A 19,653-nucleotide genomic window follows, 5' to 3' on the forward strand; every position below is an offset into this window, starting at 1 on the left:
GCCACCTCTGCGTCAATATCTTGCAGTTCTACTACCAATTGTGTCCAGACCTTTTTCCATGGGGTCTGGAGTTCTGGGGTCAAGTTCTCCAGCTCTGGAGGTCTGGGAACTCCCACCACATAAATATAAATGGTTGTTCCTCTTCATTTTGAGCCTGAATTCCTTGCTGAAGGCTGGCCGCTCTCTGCTGGGCCAGGCCCATCAAGTAATCCCATAGGCTTCTCTCTTTTCTTTCTGTGCTGTAGCAGTCCCCACTGGATTTCTACCATGGTTCTGGGATACTGCCTAGGCCTCTGGCAACTGCAGCTTGCTATGGATTCTCTTTCTTCAGAGACTGAATGCAGGGCTGAAGGCCAGGGCTCTGTGCATATGCTAGCACAGAAGCCACACAGCACTACTAGTCAGCAGAGCACAGGTGAAAGAGAAAAAAAAAAACCCACAATTGCTTTTAAACCAGAGAGAGGTTGGAGGGGCCTGGGTAGAAAAGCAAGGGTAGGGTTTTTTTTATGGGACTAAAGAGGCAGCTCTGTCCCCCGTTAGGCTGAGTGTTAAAGTGCAGTAAGACCCAGTGAGGTAGGTTTTGTTTTATCTTTTTTTCTTTTGAGAGAAACACAGTGGTGTACTAGGCTTGAGCAGGTAGTGGCCCCAGCAGAAACTGAAACTGCTAGTGTATGCACATTGCACAGAGCCCTGGCCGAGCTGTCAGAGGGCAGGCAAAAACCAGGAGTTTGTGTGTTTGAATTTCCCTCCCTTCCACCACTCTCTCACCCACCACTTGCTCATCCTTTAATTTATAGGCAGGTAACACTTGCTCACAAAAAAAAAAAAAAATTAATCTGCCTTTTCACTTAAATTCAGAAATTCCCCACTCATTATCAAGAGTTTAATCATTCCCTTGAAGGTCACTATCAGATGAATAGTGAATATTTAAAGGACCCTAATTGTATGCATTCCTATTCCCATAGCAACCTAAGCATAACTAGGAACTAAACAAATTTAAGATGAATAAAGCAGTTCAGCAGCAAGAGGGGGTCCTCCCAGTTTTTTCATCGAGTGTCATATATATGATTTTTGAACCGCCAGTGAGAAGTTGTAGTGCACCTGGTGCAAAGAGTTCCTATCTCTCAGAGAATTAATCCAATCCCTGGAGGCTAGAGTGGCAGACCTGGAGCAGCTGAGGCAGACAGAGAGGAATATAGATGAGACCTTCAGGGACATAGTAGCCATCCCAATTACAGTCTGGCAGCCTTGGCTCTGTCTTGGAGGAGGAAGGTCTCTTGATTTGAGAGCATCAACCTTATAATGCAGGGAATGATCCTGTAGCAAGGATCTGTTCTCCAGGTGGTGCATTGTCTTCTCACACAGAGGAGAAAAGGGGTAACTTGGCCATCATAGGTGCTGATTTGATTACTAGGAATGTAGACAGTTGGGTGGCTGGTGGGCATGAGGATTATCTGTTAACATGCCAACCTGGTGAAATGGTGGCAGACCTCATACATCACCTAGATAGGATTTTAGACAGTACTGGGAAGGAGCCAGGTGTCGTGGAACATGTGAGCACTGACATAGGAAAATGATGTAGGAGGGAGGTTCTGAAAGCCAAATTTAGGCTCTTAGGTAGAAAGCTGAAATCCAGAGTCTCCAGAGTAGCATTATCTGAAATGCTCACTGTTCCATGAGTATATCCCCAGAAGCAGGCAGAGCTCTGGAGACTCAATGTGTGGCTGAGACGGTGCAAGGAAGAGGGATTCAGTTTTGTAAGGAACTGGGGAACCTTTTGAGGAAGGAATGGGCTCCACCTTAATCAGGGTGGAACCAGACTGCTGGCGCTAACCTTTAAAAAGGAGATAGAGCAGCTTTTAAACTAGAACAAAGGGGAAAGCTGACAGTCGCTCAGCAGTGCATGGTTCGGAGAGAGGTATCTTCAAAGGATGCTAATGATGCATTAGAATTAGGGCATCCTGACAGTGAGGTTCCAATAATAAGAAAAGTAGTCCAAGTGCCTGTAACTAAAAACTGACCTGAGCTAAAAAATTCTAACTTATCCCTATCAATTAAAAAGCAGAATTAAAATATAAACAAAAAACAAACTTTGAAATGTTTGTATGCTAATGCCAGAAGTCTAAGAAGTAAGATGGGAGAATTAGAATGTATAGCAGTGAATGATCTTATGTCCAAAAAATGTAATAATCTCACCCTATTAGTTCATTCTTGTAATCTAACAACGTGATTGCTAATGGTTAAAAAATAATTAGATGCGGGATGAGGTAAGTTTCATATACTTAGACGCATGCCTCCACGGCCTTGCCTCTTATTTTGCTATATAATCATTAACTTACCTCCCTCCCACTCCCTTTATTTTATGCAAAAAAAATTTTTTAGAATTTTATTCAATACTTTATTTAATTCATTTTCTTAAAAAGTGTCATCTTCACCTTATCTCTAGGCTTTCCACATTTTTGAAAAATTCTGCCTTTAAAGACTCATGAATATTTGCTTATAGTGAAAACTTGAATCTTATAACCTATAGATCAGCGTTTATTAACCTGAGGCAAGAAAGACGCGAATAGACAGAAGCACGCCATACACCAGAGTCTTTGTACCGGAGAGCGTGAACTAAAAAACGGACATATGCTCCCCTGATGAAGAAAGGACACTTTTTCAAAATACGGCTGTAAAGTCTATATGATTTACAATAACGATATGGCATTTATAATATTATAAAATGATTTTGGCATTTTCACGAACAAGTTCTTAGTTTGAGATAAAAGTGATATCATTCCTCTTCGACTAGGTTATAAGATTCAAGTTTTCACTATAAGCAAATATTCATGAGTCTTTAAAGGCAGAATTTTTCAAAAATGTGGAAAGCCTAGAGATAAGGTGAAGATCACACTTTTTAAGAAAATGAATTAAATAAAGTATTGAATAAAATTCTAAAAAAATTTTTTTGCATAAAATAAAGGGAGTGGGAGGGAGGTAAGTTAATGATTATATAGCAAAATAAGAGGCAAGGCTGTGGAGGCATGCGTCTAAGTATATGAAACTTACCTCATCCCGCATCTTTATGTCCGGGATGACAGAGTTCAATAGGATAAACATCTTGCACGAGACTAAATGCACAATTGAATCTTTATGAGTAGAAATACCTTGTGTGTTGGGAAAGAGTATAGCGATAGGAGTATTCTACCATCCACCTGGCCAAAATGATGGGATAGACAGTGAAATGCTAAGAGAAATTAGGGAAGCCAACCAAATTGATAGTGCACTAATAATGGGAGATTTCAATTACCTCAATATTGACTGGGTAAGTGAAAGATCAGGACATGCTAGAAAGATAAAGTTCCTGGATGGAATAAGTGACAGCTTTATGGCACAATTGGTTCAGGAATTGTTGAGAGAGGGAGACATTTTAGATCTAATTTTCAGTGGAGCACAGGATTTGGTGAGAGAGGTAACGGTGGTGGGACCGCTTGGCAATAGTGATCATAATATGTTCAAATTTGAATTAATGACTGGAAGGGGACAGTAAGTAAATCCTCGGCTCTAGCACTAAACTTTCAAAAGGGAAATTTGATAAATTGAGAAAAATAATTTAAGAGAAAACCTGAAAAGTGCAGCTATAAAGGTTAAGAGTGTGCAACAGATGTGGACATTGCTAAAAAAATACCATCTTAGACGTGTAGTCCAGATATATTCCATGCATTAAGAAAAGTGGAAGAAAAGTGGTCAATCGATTGATGACATGGCTAAAAAGTGAGGTGAAAGAGGCTATTTTAGACAAAAGATCTTCATTCAAAAATTGGAAGAAGGAGCCATCAGAATAAAATAGGATAAAGTATAAGCATTGGCAAGTTAAATGTAAGACATTGATAAGACAGACTAAGAGAGAATTTGAAGAGAAGTTGCCCATAGAGGCGAAAATGAATAATACATTTTTTTTTAAAATATATCCAAAGGAGAAATCCTGCAAGGGAGTTGGTTGGACCATTAGATTATCGATGGGTTAAAGGGGCACTTAGGGAAAAGAAAGCCATAGTGGAAGGATTAAATGAAATATTTGCTTTGGGGTTTACTGAAAAGGATGTTGGGGAGATACCAGTTCTGGAGACAGTTTTCAAGGATGACAATAGATGAACTGAACCAAATCACAGAGAACCTGGAAGATGTGGTAGGCCAGACTGACAAACTGAAGAGTAGTAACTCACCTGGATTGGATGGTATACACCTCAAGGTTCTGAAAGAACTAAAACAAATTTCAAACCTATTTCAATTAATTTGTAACCCATCATTAAAATCAACCATTATACCTGAAGACTGGAAGGTGGTCAATTTAACTCCAATATTTGAAAAGGGCTCCAGGGATGATCCGAGAAACTATAGACCGGTGAACCTGACTTCAGTGCTGGTAAAAATCATGGAAACTCTTATAAAGAATAAATCACAAAACATTTAGATAGACATGGTTTCATGAGGCACAGCCAGCATGGATTTACCCAAGGAAAGTCTTGCCTCACAAATCTCCTATTTTTTTTTTAAGGCATGAATAAACATGTGGACAAAGGTGAACCAGTAGATGTGGTGTATTTGGATTTTCAGAAGGCATTCACCAAAGTCCCTCATGAGAGGCTTCTAAAAAACAAAAGCGTCATGGAATAGGAGGCAATGTCATTTTATGGACTGCAAACTGGTTAAAAGACAGGAAACAGAGAGTAGGATTAAATGGTAGAGATGTGAATCGGAACCGGAATCTGATCTGTTCCGGTTCCGATTCAAAATCTTAAAATTTTTATCGTCCGGCTCGATTTTTTTTTTTGTTATCGGCTGCGCCCGATCCGATAACAAAATACCCTCCCCCACCCTCCCGAACCCCCAAAAATCGTTTTAAAATTACCTGGTGGTCCAGTGGAGGCGCGGGGAGCGATCTCCCACTCTCGGGCCATTAGCTGCGTTAATAAAAATGGCGCCGATGGCCCTTTGCCCTTACCATGTGACAGGGAATCTGTGCCATTGGCCGGCCCCTGTCACATGGTAGGAGCACTGGATGGCCGGCGCCATCTTTAAAGATGGCGCCGGCGCCACATGGTAGGAGAGTGGGAGCCTAGGTAAGTGAGCACTCGCCAGAATGATTGGAGTGAACTGTTGCCCTGGGCAGAATTTGCCATTAATTCTCATCCAGCAACATCCACTGGATCAACACCATTCAAGTGGTCTACGGACGACTACCACTGCCACCACTGCCACTTCCGTTATCAGTGTCGTCGTCCCCGGCAACTCAATCTACTGCCAAAGATATCCAACAACTTTGGACTCAGACAAAAGAGATGCTTATTAGAGATGTGAATCGTGTCCTCGATCGTCTTAACGATCGATTTCGGCTGGGAGGGGGAGGGAATCGTATTGTTGCCGTTTGGGTTTTAAAAATATCGTGAAAAATCGTTAAAATCGTGAGCCAACCCCCTAAAACCCACCCCCGACCCTTTAAATTAAATCCCCCACCCTCCCGAACCCCCCCAATGCTTTAAATTACCTGGGGATCCAGCGGTGGTCCAGAACGGTGGTGGTCCGGAACGGCCCCCTCAATTGAATCCTTTTGTCTTCAGCCGGCGCAATTTTGCAAAATGGCCGCCGCAAAATGGCGGCGGCCATAGACAAAAACGATTCGACACAGGAGGTCGTTCCGGACCCCCGCTGGACTTTTGGCAAGTCTTGGGGGGGTCAGGAGGCCCCCCCAAGCTGGCCAAAAGTTTCTGGGAGTCCAGCGGGGTTCAGGAAGCGATTTCTTGCCGCGAATCGTTTTCCGTATGGAAAATGGCGCCGGCCATACAGCCGGAACCCCCGCTGAACGACCTCCTGCAGTCGATCTCCTGCCGGCGCCATTTTCCGTACGGAAAACGATTCGCGGCAAGAAATCGCTTCCTGAACCCCGCTGGACTCCCAGAAACTTTTGGCCAGCTTGGGGGGGCCTCCTGACCCCCACAAGACTTGCCAAAAGTCCAGCGGGGGTCCGGAATGACCTCCTGCGTCGAATCGTTTTTGTCTATGGCCGCCGCCATTTTGCGGCGGCCATTTTGCAAAATGGCGCCGGCTGAAGACAAAAGGATTCAATTGAGGGGGCCGTTCCGGACCGCCGCCGTTCTGGACCACCGCTGGATCCCCAGGTAATTTAAAGCATTGGGGGGGGGGGGTTCGGGAGGGTGGGGGATTTAATTTAAAGGGTCGGGGGTGGGTTTTAGGGGGTTTTAGTGTGCCGGTTTTCCTGCCCTCCCCCTTCCCCCGATTTATGATTTTTTAACGATAAATCGGGGGAATTGGTATTGTATCGTGGCCCTAACGATTTTTGACGATTTAAAATATATCGGACGATATTTTAAATCGTCAAAAAACGATTCACATCCCTAATGCTTATTAAATCAGGACTTCGAGCAAAGAAGGGATACGACGCTCATCATTGCAAGGCTCCAGACTTCAGGCCTGGTGATAAAGTCTGGCTTTCCATGAAGCACTTAAGACTTAAACTTCCTTCATGCTTCGCTCCTCGTTTCGTTGGACCATTTCCCATTCTCCAATGACTGGGCAATCTCACTTACAGTCTGAAGCTACCATCTACCTTAAAGATCCACAATACATTCCACGTCTCACTATTGAAGCCATTGATCCTTAGTGAGTTCTCCAACAAGATACCTGAAGCTACACCTATAGTTGCAGAAGAAGACATCAAATACAAAGTAGATGCAGTTCTCGATGTGAGAAGACGAGGCAGAGTATGGGAATACCTCCTGTCATGGGAAGAGTATGGCCCTGAAGAAAACTCTTGGACACCAATGTCTAATATCCTGAATAAAGAGATGCTACAGGACTTCCATCACTTGCATCCTCAAAAACCAAGACCTGGTAGGAAACAGCGTGGACACCCTTTGAAGGGGGTGCTGTTGCATCCTTCGGTCCTAGATGGCTTTGCCCCGTTTGCCTCACCTTATTCACGGCTCCTCCCGCTTACCTGGGAAAGATGACTACCACCACATCTACAAGCCGACCTCTTTGGCATCCCCGGAACGGCTATGGTGCAGCCTCCCACCATTGCTCCTCCCAGGTACGTACTAGGGTGCACGCGCGCAACCCACGTCTTTGTACCACCCTTGGCGCGAACTTCGAGGGCGTTCCCTCATGCTGACATCACGCCATCCGGATATATTACCTTCACTAATTTGCTAGCTCATTGAGTTAACAAGGACTCAAATTTGTTCCTGTCTACGCTACTCTACCGCTTCCGTGCTGTCGCAGGAAGCTCTCTCTCTGCCCTTCGGGGTAACTGCTAACCTGAGCACAAGTTGGAGGGTTTTTCTCCTGGTGGACGTGTATATTACATTGTGAACTCTGCATTGTGGCTAAGTATATTTTTGATTATTGCAAGGTTCTGTGATTATTCCTGTGGGTTTTAGTTTTCTTAGTCTGTTTCATTTCTTTATAGTTATTACTATTACTGTAGAAAGTAATTACTATTACTGTAGAAAGGTTCTGTGATTATTCCTGTCTGTTTTTAATTTTCTTTATAGTCTGTGTTTCATTTCTTTATAGTAAGTTGATTTGCTGTTTGAATAAAGCTAGAAGGAAAAAAAAAAAAAAAACCCAAAAAAAGAAACCTCCAAGTAGACAGCTCTCCAGCTTTTAAAACACCTTTTAAACTCTCCCTTGGAGTTAGTTGGCACAAAAAATCGGTTCAAACTATAAATTGGGGCATAAAGACTGTTTTTTAAAACAATTGACCAAAAGCAAAGGCAACAGTCCAGAAGTGCCCTACTTTACCCAGCTTGTCCCAGGCTAAACTGTTTGACTCCCGACCTCCCTACCCCTCTACCCACCCACCCCTGGGGCTTGTTTTCTAATAAAGACTGCCTAACTTCCCATTGGCAGCGAGATAAATTAGTACATTGGTAACAGTCAAGGAAATACAAATCACAAACTACCAAGATGAGGACTATCCAATGTAACTGCTGTAGAGCCTTTATTCTGAGGGAAAGCATCTGGAAACTTAGAGCTTGCCCAATTTGTGCACAACTCTCTTCCTTGAAAATGGAGCTGACTGAGATAAAAGCTCAATTAGCTTCAATTAAAAGTATTACACCCACATTGCATTACACAGATAATAATTCCCCAATATCACGGAAAAACCAGGAGTCAAGAAAAGGAGATCCATTACGCTCAGGTAGGACCCAAAGTCATCCATTCTTGACAGATGAGCAGCCAACAGGTACACCCTCCCACTCAAACAGGTCATTAAGAAATTCTTTACAATCCAGGATTACAGTGGGCTCTGGTAGAATTAGACCTGTGATAAGGAGACACACAATGTACCAAATGCAAAAAGAACAAGCCCTCTCTATATTAAAAACTGAGGAAGTTCTTGAAAAAAACATTGCAGTATTACCAGAAAAGAGAGAAAAAACACAATGCATGCAGTATTTCAAGATCCATAACCAAAAGAAAAATCTAATTGAGATGGATAACTCTGTCAACAGTGGCACAACTACAAACAGAAAGAGTAAAGTGAATAACAATTCTCAACTAATATCTCATAAGGAGTCCAGGAAAAGCAATAACCTTAAAGAGAGTACCTGGAAGGCTATGACCACAAATGCTCATAGTTTGGGAAATAAAATCCCAGATCTGCAGGCCCTAATGGCTGAGGCAGAATTGGACATTGTTGCTATCACAGAAACATGGTTCACAGAATCTCATGAATGGGATACAACAATACCAGGCTATAACTTGTTAAGGAAGGACAGAGAGGATAGAAAAGGGGGAGGTGTGGCTCTTTATGTCAGAAACAACATCCAAGCATCTGAGCTACAAGGAAGTTGGGGTAAAGAAGAAGCTCTATGGGTCGACCTAAAAAAAGATGACGGAGTGTCCATTTATATTGGAATGGTTTACAGGCCTCCAAACCAAAAGGAAGAGCTGGACAGAGATCTGATTGAAGACATCCATAAGATAGGTAAGAAGGGAGAAGTGGTGATCGTGGGTGACTTTAATATGCCAGATGTAGACTGGAAAATCCCCTCTGCAGAAACTAAAAATAGTAGAGCAATAATGGATGCCATGCAAGTATCTTTGTTCAAACAAATGGTGTTGGAACCCACGAGAGAAGGTGCTATACTTGACTTATTGCTCAATAATGCAGATAATGTCTCAGATGTCCAGGTGGGCGCCCACCTCAGCAGCAGTGATCATCGAACGGTATGGTTTAATATCACTAATAGAATAGGGAAAAGAACCACAAAGACCCGAGTTTTACAGTTCAAAAACACAGACTTTGAGGAAATGGGAAAGTACCTGGAGGAAGAACTTAAAGGATGGGAGAACGAGAGAGATGTGGATCAGCAGTGGACCAATCTAAAAGGAGCAATCACCAAGGCAACTGCTCTATATGTTAGAAACATAAAGAAAAGCAAAAGAAAATTGAAACCTATCTGGTTCTCAAAGGAGGTGGCTGACAAAATTAAAGCTAAAAGAACAGCATTCATGAAATATAAAGGATCCCAAAGGGAGGAGCACAAAGAAGAATATTTGTATCAACTGAGGGAGACGAAGAAAACAATCAAGTTGGCAAAAAATCAAGCAGAAGAGAGGATCGCCAAGGAGATAAAAAATGGTGACAAAACATTTTTCAGATACATCAGCGAAAAGAGAAAGGTCCAAAGTGGTATAGTGAAATTGAAAGGTGGTAATGATCAATGTGTGGAGACAGACGAAGAAATGGCAGAAATATTAAACGAATACTTCAGCTCTGTGTTCACTAAAGAAGACCCTGGAGAAGGACCATCTCTACACAACAAGAAACTGGAGGGAAGTGGAATAGATGAAAATCCTTTTACAGTAGAAAATGTGTGGGAAGAGCTAAAGAACCTGAAAGTGGACAAAGCCATGGGGCCTGATGGGATTCATCCAAGGATATTGAGGGAGCTCAGAGATGTTCTGGCGGGTCCGCTGTGTGACCTGTTCAATAGATCCCTAGAAACGGGAGTGGTGCCGAGAGACTGGAGAAGAGTGGTGGTGGTCCCGCTTCACAAGAGTGGGAACAGGGAGGAGGCTGGCAACTACAGGCCGGTTAGCCTCACTTCGGTGGTGGGAAAAGTAATGGAGTCTCTGCTGAAAGAGAGAATAGTGAACTATCTACAGTCCGGAGAATTGATGGACCAGAGGCAACATGGATTCACCAGGGGAAGATCCTGTCAGACAAATCTGATTGACTTTTTTGACTGGGTAACCAAGGAATTGGACCAAGGAAGAGCGCTCGATGTCATATACTTGGATTTCAGCAAAGCTTTTGATACGGTTCCGCACAGGAGACTGGTGAATAAAACGAGAAGCTTGGGAGTGAGTGACAAGGTGGTGACCTGGATTGCAAATTGGTTGACGGACAGAAGACAATGTGTGATGGTAAACGGAACCTTCTCTGAAGAGAGAGCGGTTTTAAGTGGTGTACCGCAAGGATCGGTGTTGGGACCGGTCCTGTTCAATATCTTTGTGAGCGACATTGCGGACGGGATAGAAGGTAAGGTTTGTCTTTTTGCGGATGACACTAAGATCTGCAACAGAGTGGACACGCCGGAAGGAGTGGAGAGAATGAGACGGGATCTAAGGAAACTGGAAGAGTGGTCGAAGATATGGCAGCTGAGATTCAATGCCAAGAAGTGCAAAGTCATGCATATGGGGAGCGGAAATCCGAATGAACTGTATTCGATGGGGGGGGAAAGGCTGACGTGCACGGAGCAGGAGAGGGACCTTGGGGTGATAGTGTCTAATGATATGAAGTCTGCGAAACAATGCGACAAGGCGATAGCAAAAGCCAGAAGAATGCTGGGCTGCATAGAGAGAGGAATATCGAGTAAGAAAAGGGAAGTGATTATTCCCTTGTACAGGTCCTTGGTGAGGCCTCACCTGGAGTACTGTGTTCAGTTCTGGAGACCGTATCTACAAAAAGACAAAGACAAGATGGAAGCGGTACAGAGAAGGGCGACCAGGAAGGTGGAGGATCTTCATCGCATGACGTACGAGGAGAGATTGAAGAATCTAAATATGTACACCCTGGAAGAAAGGAGGAGCAGAGGTGATATGATACAGACTTTCAGATACTTGAAAGGTTTTAATGATCCAAAGGCAACGACAAACCTTTACCATAAGAAAAAAATCAGCAGAACCAGGGGTCACGATTTGAAGCTCCAGGGAGGAAGATTCAGAACCAATGTCAGGAAGTATTTCTTCACGGAGAGGGTGGTGGATGCCTGGAATGCCCTTCCGGAGGAAGTGGTGAAGACCAGAACTGTGAAGGACTTCAAAGGGGCGTGGGATAAACACTGTGGATCCATAAAGTCAAGAGGCCGCCAATGAAGAGTGGGTGACTCGCCAGAATGATGGCTACTGCCTGGAGACAATACCCTTAGTCAATAAACATACACATGGTTACTGTGACTCCAACATCACTCTAAGATTCAACAGCATGAGGAAATGTGGAAAAAAGGATTTGCACTCACAATGACGGGAGTAGCTGGCTTGTTACGGCGGTTACTACCCCAAACCAAATATCCAGATTACTACCTCCACCTTCCTCTATTCCTGATGCCTTTCAACTAGCTTGATCACTCCATTCTTATACTTCACTTTCAATGCATATCCAGCATAGTTCTCTGCTTCAACAGCAGGGGAAAAGAAAAACTGTTACTTCACACATCCAGCAGAGCTCTCTGCTTAAACGGCAGGGGAGAAGAAAAAAGGGTTCACACTCACAAAGCGGGGAGTAGCTGGCTTGTTACGGCGGTTACTACCCCAAACCAAATGTACCTGATACTTCACTCTCGACGCATATCCAGCATGGCTCTCTACTTCAACGGCATCGGAGAAAGACTGATACATCACGAATTTCCAGCATATCTCTCTGCTTCAACGGCAGGGAAAAGAAAAACTGATACTTCACGCATATCCAGCATAACTTCAACGGCAGGGGAGAAGAAAAAAGGATTCACACTCACAAAGCGGGGAGTAGCTGGCTTGTCACGGCGGTTACTACCCCAAACCAAATGTGCCTGATACTTCACTTTCGATGCATATCCAGCATAGCTCTCTGCTTCAACAGCAGGGGAGAAGATAAACAACCAATAAGGGCTGTATAACATAATCTGGGTAAAAACAAATAAGCATGGGTGTAGCTTGCTTATTGCGGCGGTTACTACTCCTACTACCTCTAACTAATCAAGCTAGATATTTCACTTGGATGCAGCTCCTCCACCGCTCTCTACATTAATGGCGGGGGTGGAAGGGAATTAGAACCAAGAGCTAAGAGAAACAGATAAGTATGGGAGAAGAAATGAGGGAAGCTTGCTGGGCAGACTGGATGGGCCATTTGGTCTTCTTCTGCCGTCATTTCTATGTTTCTATGTTTCTATGTTTCTATGGGTACCCGCTCCTCGGGGCCTGCTCTCCCTGCCTCGGTGCCTGTACCTTCTACAACATACCTTCTACAACATACAACAAATCAGCAGAACCAGAGGTCATGAGCTGAGGCTCCAAGGAGGAAGTTTTTCTTCACGGAAAGAGTGGTGGATGCCTGGAATGCCCTTCCGGAGGAAGTGGTGAAGTCCAAAACTGTGAAGCACTTCAAACGGGTGTGGGATAAACACTGTGGATCCATCAGGTCTAGAGGACGCGTATAAAGAGTAGGCAGCAAAACACTGCACGGAGCGGCAGTAGCCACAGAGGCATTCACGGAGCGGGATGCCAGTGGCCAGTGGTTGGTGTTCCACCTTCACGGAGCGGGAGGATGGAGGGCTGCCATCTCCCAATTAAAAAAAAGAATAAAAACAAACAAAAAAACAAAACAAAACAGGGATGGGTTTATGGGCTATAGGTATTACCAGTTATTAGGCTTATTCAATTACCAATTATTAGGCTTTTCAATATTTGATAGTTAATGTGACTTTCAAGACATACTTCACTTTCAATGCATATCCAGCATGGCTCCCTGCTTCAACGGCAGGGGAGAAGAAAAACTAATACTTCACTCATAACCAGCATTGCTCTCTGCTTCAACGGCAGGGAGCTATGCTGCCGCTTACCCAACTAATCAAACTTAATATTTCACTTGGAAGCAGCTCCATCACTGCTCTCTACATTAATAGTGGGGGTGAAAGGGAAATAGAACCTAAGGTTACTAAGAGCCAAGAGAAACAGATAAGTATGAGAAAAAAAGAAGTGTGAAGCTTGCTGGGCAGACTGGATGGACCGATTGGTCTTCTTCTGCCGTCATTTCTATGTTTCTATGTTGGAATTGCATATCTACAGCAAACACCTAGTGAGTACTCTAACTCTCAGTCTATCTCATCCACAGTATCTCCTCACTGGGAGACATGCTGCGGAACCTCCTGATGTCATCAAGGAGAAAAGGGCTCCCTCTGACGAGGTCCCTGAGACTGCAATTACAGACTGCCTCACTACTGCCACCTCTGGTGGCTCTATTCAAGCTGTCTAATAAAGAACTATCTTGTGTTTGTGTAGTACGAGTCTAGCCCAGTGCTGTGGCTCCTCACGGGGAGTGGTCATCTCTACAGCACCCAAGGATCCACCAAAACACACATAACCACAATAGCTACTGCTGTGGATGTGTGAGAATGTGCAAAGCCCCATGTGATGGATTCTAAACAGAACAGAAAAACTAACTTTATCACATTGCATTATGGGGACCATTTTCTTAAAGTCCTCACAACTGTAAAGCCTGCAGCTATAAAGTACATAGCCAGAGATCCCTGAAAAATTATCTGCAATTTGTACTGAAAGTATCCATGCACTTTGCACCATCAACACTGGTCTACAGCCAAAATGCTTCTGAAATGAATAAAAATATAGTCAAACTTTACAATATCTGAGTCATTGAAAGCAAAATTGATGCTTGAAATTGTTGATTGGCTTTGTTTTCAAGATATGCTACTGAGTCAGTATATATAACCTTTGACTTGGAAATTGCAGAGAATAAGTGAGTTAAAAAGGGAAAGGATCTCAAGTTGAACCAGAAATGACTAATATACATCTTTGAATCTATGAATAAATCTATGACTGGGTTTGAATAGTAGTTTCTTTTTGGGAACAAGGTCATGGACTAAACTAAAGCAGCCTTCAAGTACATTGGTAGTAAATTTCCAAGGTAAAGTGAAGCTAAGATAAAGGAAGGTGTCTTTGTTGGCCTTCAGATTTGTGAACTTCTTTGAGATGATGGTTTTAACCATGCATTGCATGAACAGGACAACACAGCTTGGAAAGCCTACCAGGTAGTGGTAACAAATTTTCTTGGAAACCACAAGGCAGACAACTACAAGGAGTTGGTGGACAGCTACTGAATAAGGACTACATTTTGTACATGCATATATCTACGTAATAGGTTTTGGCCTTTTGTTTCATGGTACATTTTATTTCTATAATCCTTTTTCTGATCTAATTTTTAAAGCGTTACATAAATAGGAAAGGTGAAATATTATGCAACCATAAATACATAAAAAGATAAATACAAACGTAAAATATAAAAGCTTAAATGTCATGGAGACAGCAGCCAGATAGCTGATTTAATTGCCATATTTGAATTCAGTGCATCAAAATCAATAATAAATGGCACATTTTATTGCTGAAGCAGATGACTTCTAAAAATGTATATTTAATCCTTATTCTGAAGATGTAAACTTATCATGAAGACTGTATTCTGTAAGCATTTGTATTTATTATAAGAATTTGTGTTTATTATTTAGCTATTTACATTGTTCTGTTACCACTTGGTCCTATTCTCTCCTTTACCTCAAGTTCTAAGTTCCTACAAAGTTAGCCTTGTTATTTATACCGACTTGCTTAATGTAATTGTTTTAATTGTTTAACTGTTTGATGTAATTTTTCCAATCTTGGTTCTGTGTAAACCGAAGTGGTATGTACTAGTACATGAACTCCGGTATATAAAAGCCTTTAAATAAATAAATAAATAAATAAATAAATAAATAAATGTGTATACCAGTGCAATTTGTATGGGCAAACATTTTCTGGAAAAAAAAATGTGTCCTCCCTCTACCTCGTACCTCCATTGATGCATTGTTTTTAGACCCAGGCTTCCTACAGTCCCTGGCTTAGAAATAATGCAGCAATTGAGTATTGGGTGGAGGGAGGACGTGAAGGGGAAGAGAGAGTGAGTAGCTTGGATGAGTGAGGGGACCGAGGAGCCCAGAATTGTTTAATTCTACAGAGAATGAGGGAAAATTTAGGGATAGTTGGCAGTATTAAAAAAAAAAAATCATGTTGGAGCGGGATTTGGGGATTCTGTCAGCAGGGATTTGATGATTTAATGGTGAAGGGGAGGGGTGGTTAGTGGAGGAGTAGCCTTGTGGTTAGAACAGTGGGCTATGATGTAGCAAAGCTAGTCTTTAAATCCCACTGTTGCTCCTTGTGACCATGGGCAAGTCACTTTATCCTCCATTGCCTGAGGTACAAAATTAGATTATAAGCCCTGTGGAGATAGGGAAATACCTATTATACCTGAATGTAATCTACTTTGAAGTGCTGAAAAGCAGACTATAAAAAATCTAAAAAATTGAAATCGAGGCCCACAGGGGTTTTTTTGTTTTGTAGGATCACCGGATAACTTAGCTGCATAACTTGTTCACTAACTGCCCTGCTGAATATTGGCCTCTTTATTATCCCTTGTTTTGAACTAATTCCTTGTTATTGTATAAAATAAATAAATCTGTTGTTTTAAATGTATGAGAAGTGGTGTTTTGGGGTATGCCTTCTGATCTTCAGCTGCTGGAAAGAAGGGGAGATGTGGAAAAATGGCATAGCCATGGGTGGGCCTGTGTAAGCCATGTGTGTGTGTGTGTGTGTGTGTGTGTGTGTTTATGTATTTGTGAGAGAGAGCATGGGACTGAGAAGCCTGTGTGAGTGAGAGAGCATGTGGGATGTGAAGAGCCTGTATGTGTGTTTGAGAGAGAAAGCATATGGGAGTGGAGAGCCTGTATGTGTTTGAGAGAGCGCATGTAAGAATGAGATCCTGTTTGTGTGTGTATGTGTGTGGGAGTGGGAACCTGCATGTGTGAGAGAGCATATGAGTGTGAGATCCTGCATGTGAGAGTGGGAACCTAGGTAAGAAAGAGTGTGTGAAAGTGGGGGCCTGTGTGTGTAAGTGAAAAAGCATGCAATAGTGGGACCCTGTGTGAAAGAAAGCATGTGTGAGAGAGAGAACCTGTATGTGGAGGAAGGAAAAAAGATAAGAGGAGACAGAAGAAACAGAAAGAATAAAAGAGACTTTGAAAAAGGATGTAGGAAAAAACAGACAAGGGGAAAAAAAGAGATTGGGACCAATTGATTAGAAGAATAAGATAAGACAACAATGGTAAAAAACAATTATTTTGACTTTCAGTGACTGGTATATGCCATCTTTGGGAATATGTATTTCTTATACCGTGTTTCCCCGAAAATAAGACAGTGTCTTATATTAATTTTTGCTACCAAAGATGCACTAGGCCTTATTTTCAGGGGATGTCTTATTTTTCCATGAAGAAGAATTCACATATATTGTTGAACAAAAAAATGAACATTTATTATATTCTGAATAGTTGTCTGGTTATGCTGGTTTGTGATGACAACTAACTGTGAATCCTGCAGGGTAAAAAAATCACAGCTGCATGCTCTGGTGTTCTGTGCGACGGGCATGCTCCCAAATAAAAACTTTGCTAGGTCTTACTTTCGGGGGAGGTCTTATATTTAGCAATTCAGCAAAACCTCTACTAGGTCTTATTTTCGGGGGATGTCTTATTTTCGAGGAAACAGGGTATATTTGTATTTTGATTTTTCTTCAGTATTATACCATTCACAGAATCTGGTTTCTTAGGCTTTCCATTTCAGCCATGTCTGCATGGTTCTGTTTCTAAATTGTAGTTACTTATTCTGTATAAGTTAAAGGTCTGTGTTCCGTATGTGTGACAGAGGTGCAGTATTTCAGCAAGTGCTTAGTTTCTCTATAGGGATTTGTAGCAGTCCAGCTTGTTTGCCCCATAGATGGTGTATTAGTGTTCAAGGGCCTGGTGTAATGTTTGCCTTGCTGCCTTTTCACAGATAAGATTGCTGCTATTTGAGTCCTGAGAGTTTCTGCTGCTGTGGTATAGTGTAGCAAGGTTCTAGGTTTTTAATTATATTTTTGTAGGGATTGTGTTACTTTACAAAGGGCTTGATTTTAAAAAGCATTTACTCACTTAAAACTGGATTTTACTCGAGTAAATGCACTTTACTTGTGTAAGTGGGTTTTTGAAAATTGCTACAATATATGCCATTGACTTGTCTATAGGATTTACTCACATAAGTGCACTTTACTTGAGTAAATGGCTTTTGAAAATTGCTACAATAGCAGTTACATTTACACGTGTACCCCCCAAAGGGGGTAATTTTCAAAAGGAGTTACATGCGTAAATGTAGCTACTATTGTAGCAATTTTCAAAAGCCATTTACTCAAGTAAAGTGCACTTATGTGAGTAAATCCTATAGACAAGTCAATGGCATATATTGTAGCAATTTTCAAAAACCCACTTACTCAAGTAAAGTGAATTTACTCCAGTAAACCTGGTTTTTACTCGAGTAAATGCTTTTTAAAATCTACCCCAAAGTGTTTAGCTGTGGACGGAGTTTGTTTAGCTATTATTGAAGTGACACCAGAATCTGAATATATATATTTTTGTGTGTTGGGATATAATATGGACAATCCTAGTTCTGCTCTGCACCCATTACAGATTTTAAGTTCTTATGATTCTTATGATTATTGTAATTTTATTATAGTTATATTATAGTCTGCGTTTTTTGAAAGAGGATTCATAAAAGAATACATTGATATGTGTTTTATTACATGATTGGATTTGATGTTTCTATTAAGTGTTCTTTGTTTACTTTTTATATATTTTTGTATATTTATAAACTGCAATAAATATAAAATAAATTAATACAGATAAATAAGTTATTTTTAATGCTGGTAAGTGCTTCAAACCATTGAATAAAATATTTTAAAGCATTGCAGGCTACTCAGAAATTCATTGTCAGGTGCACTCTAAAGCATTATTTATCGATAACATTATAACTAGTAGGGCTCAAACCTATATGCTTACTGCCCACCCATGTTAACCTCAAAAAAATCCAGTTCTGGTTATGCCACTAATGTGGAAGATGGGCTGTGGAAGCTGAATAACTCATGGTTTCTTCTGGTGTCTTCTGCATGGGGTGCTGAGAGAAGTATGCAGATGAGCTGGCTTCCAGTTCTCTGCTGCAAACAGACAGACAGAAATCACTTCCCCCTAAGCACATTTTATATAGAGAGAATGCTATAAGCAATTTAAACATTTTAATTATGTTTACTGAAAATTGTTTCTGAAATCAGTGAACATTTACAGTAATTTCATATGTCCTGGCTACCAGATTAATTGGAATTGTGCTGATGACAAAGAACTGCTTAACATGACATACGCAAAGACAGGATCCTATTATCACACTTCTCTCCACAAACATATTCTTCAACAGGGGTAGCCAACATTGGTCCTCAAGAGCCACAAACAGGCCTGGTTTTTAGGATATCCACAATAAATATGCCTGGGATAGATTTGCATGTACTGCCCCTATTGCATGCAAATATATCTCATGCATATTCATTGTGAATATCCTGAAAACCTGGCCTCCAGCTCTCAAGGATCAGAGTTGTCTACCCCGGGTCTAGTTTAAGCCTTGCTTTCTCTGACCCATTTATATAGCATAGAAGACAGAAGGGAGCATTCCACTAATGTGCTTTATCCTCATTTCCCATTCTGGACTATTTTGTAAGGAAGAATTTAAATATTTCTGTTTCCTAATCCACAAGAGAGAAAGGGAGGGGGCTGTATATTATATCAATTTATTTTTTACCATAGTGTGAAAGAATGAAAAAGATATAGCATAAGTAAATTACTTAGCAGAATGTAAATTAATGGAATCTTTTATCAAATGCCATTAGCATGAGTCTTAGTGTTAGAGAGATGACAACTAAAATATTCAGTATACTCAAGTGAAGGACAAAAAAGATGCATTTACTTAAAGTGCATAGACTGAGGGGATCACAAGTTAAATGGAATCATTTTAAGTGAGTAGCTGAATGATGCTGAAGACCTTGTAATCCATTGATTACTTGCATGGCTGAGCCCTCTAAGTGCCCTGCTCCTAATGTCAGAGCCCGGTAGTCCAGCTTTATGGGTTTTGAGTTTATATAATGAAAGCTGAGAAGGCCAAAGACATTACATGCAATGTTAAAATTACTTTATACATCTGTGCAGCCTTATTTATTTATTTTAAGTTTTCTTATATATTGCATATAGTAATAGAAGAACTGTTTCTGTGTGATTTTCAGTACAACTCACATGAAAACAAAGCTACACAATGAAACACACTTAATGCACATTAGAAAACATATACAACATGCAAAGCCAAAATATTATTACCAAAACAAGAAACCTTCAAGTCATGCTATTATACGCCTCACCTAAATGCCTAGACCTCCACCTATCCTGCCCCGTTGAAATCATCCCGTCCCACATCAATATGGACATACCCGCAATCATTCTA

Source organism: Rhinatrema bivittatum, chromosome 1 (assembly GCF_901001135.1).
Source record: "Rhinatrema bivittatum chromosome 1, aRhiBiv1.1, whole genome shotgun sequence".
Taxonomy (NCBI): domain Eukaryota; kingdom Metazoa; phylum Chordata; class Amphibia; order Gymnophiona; family Rhinatrematidae; genus Rhinatrema; species Rhinatrema bivittatum.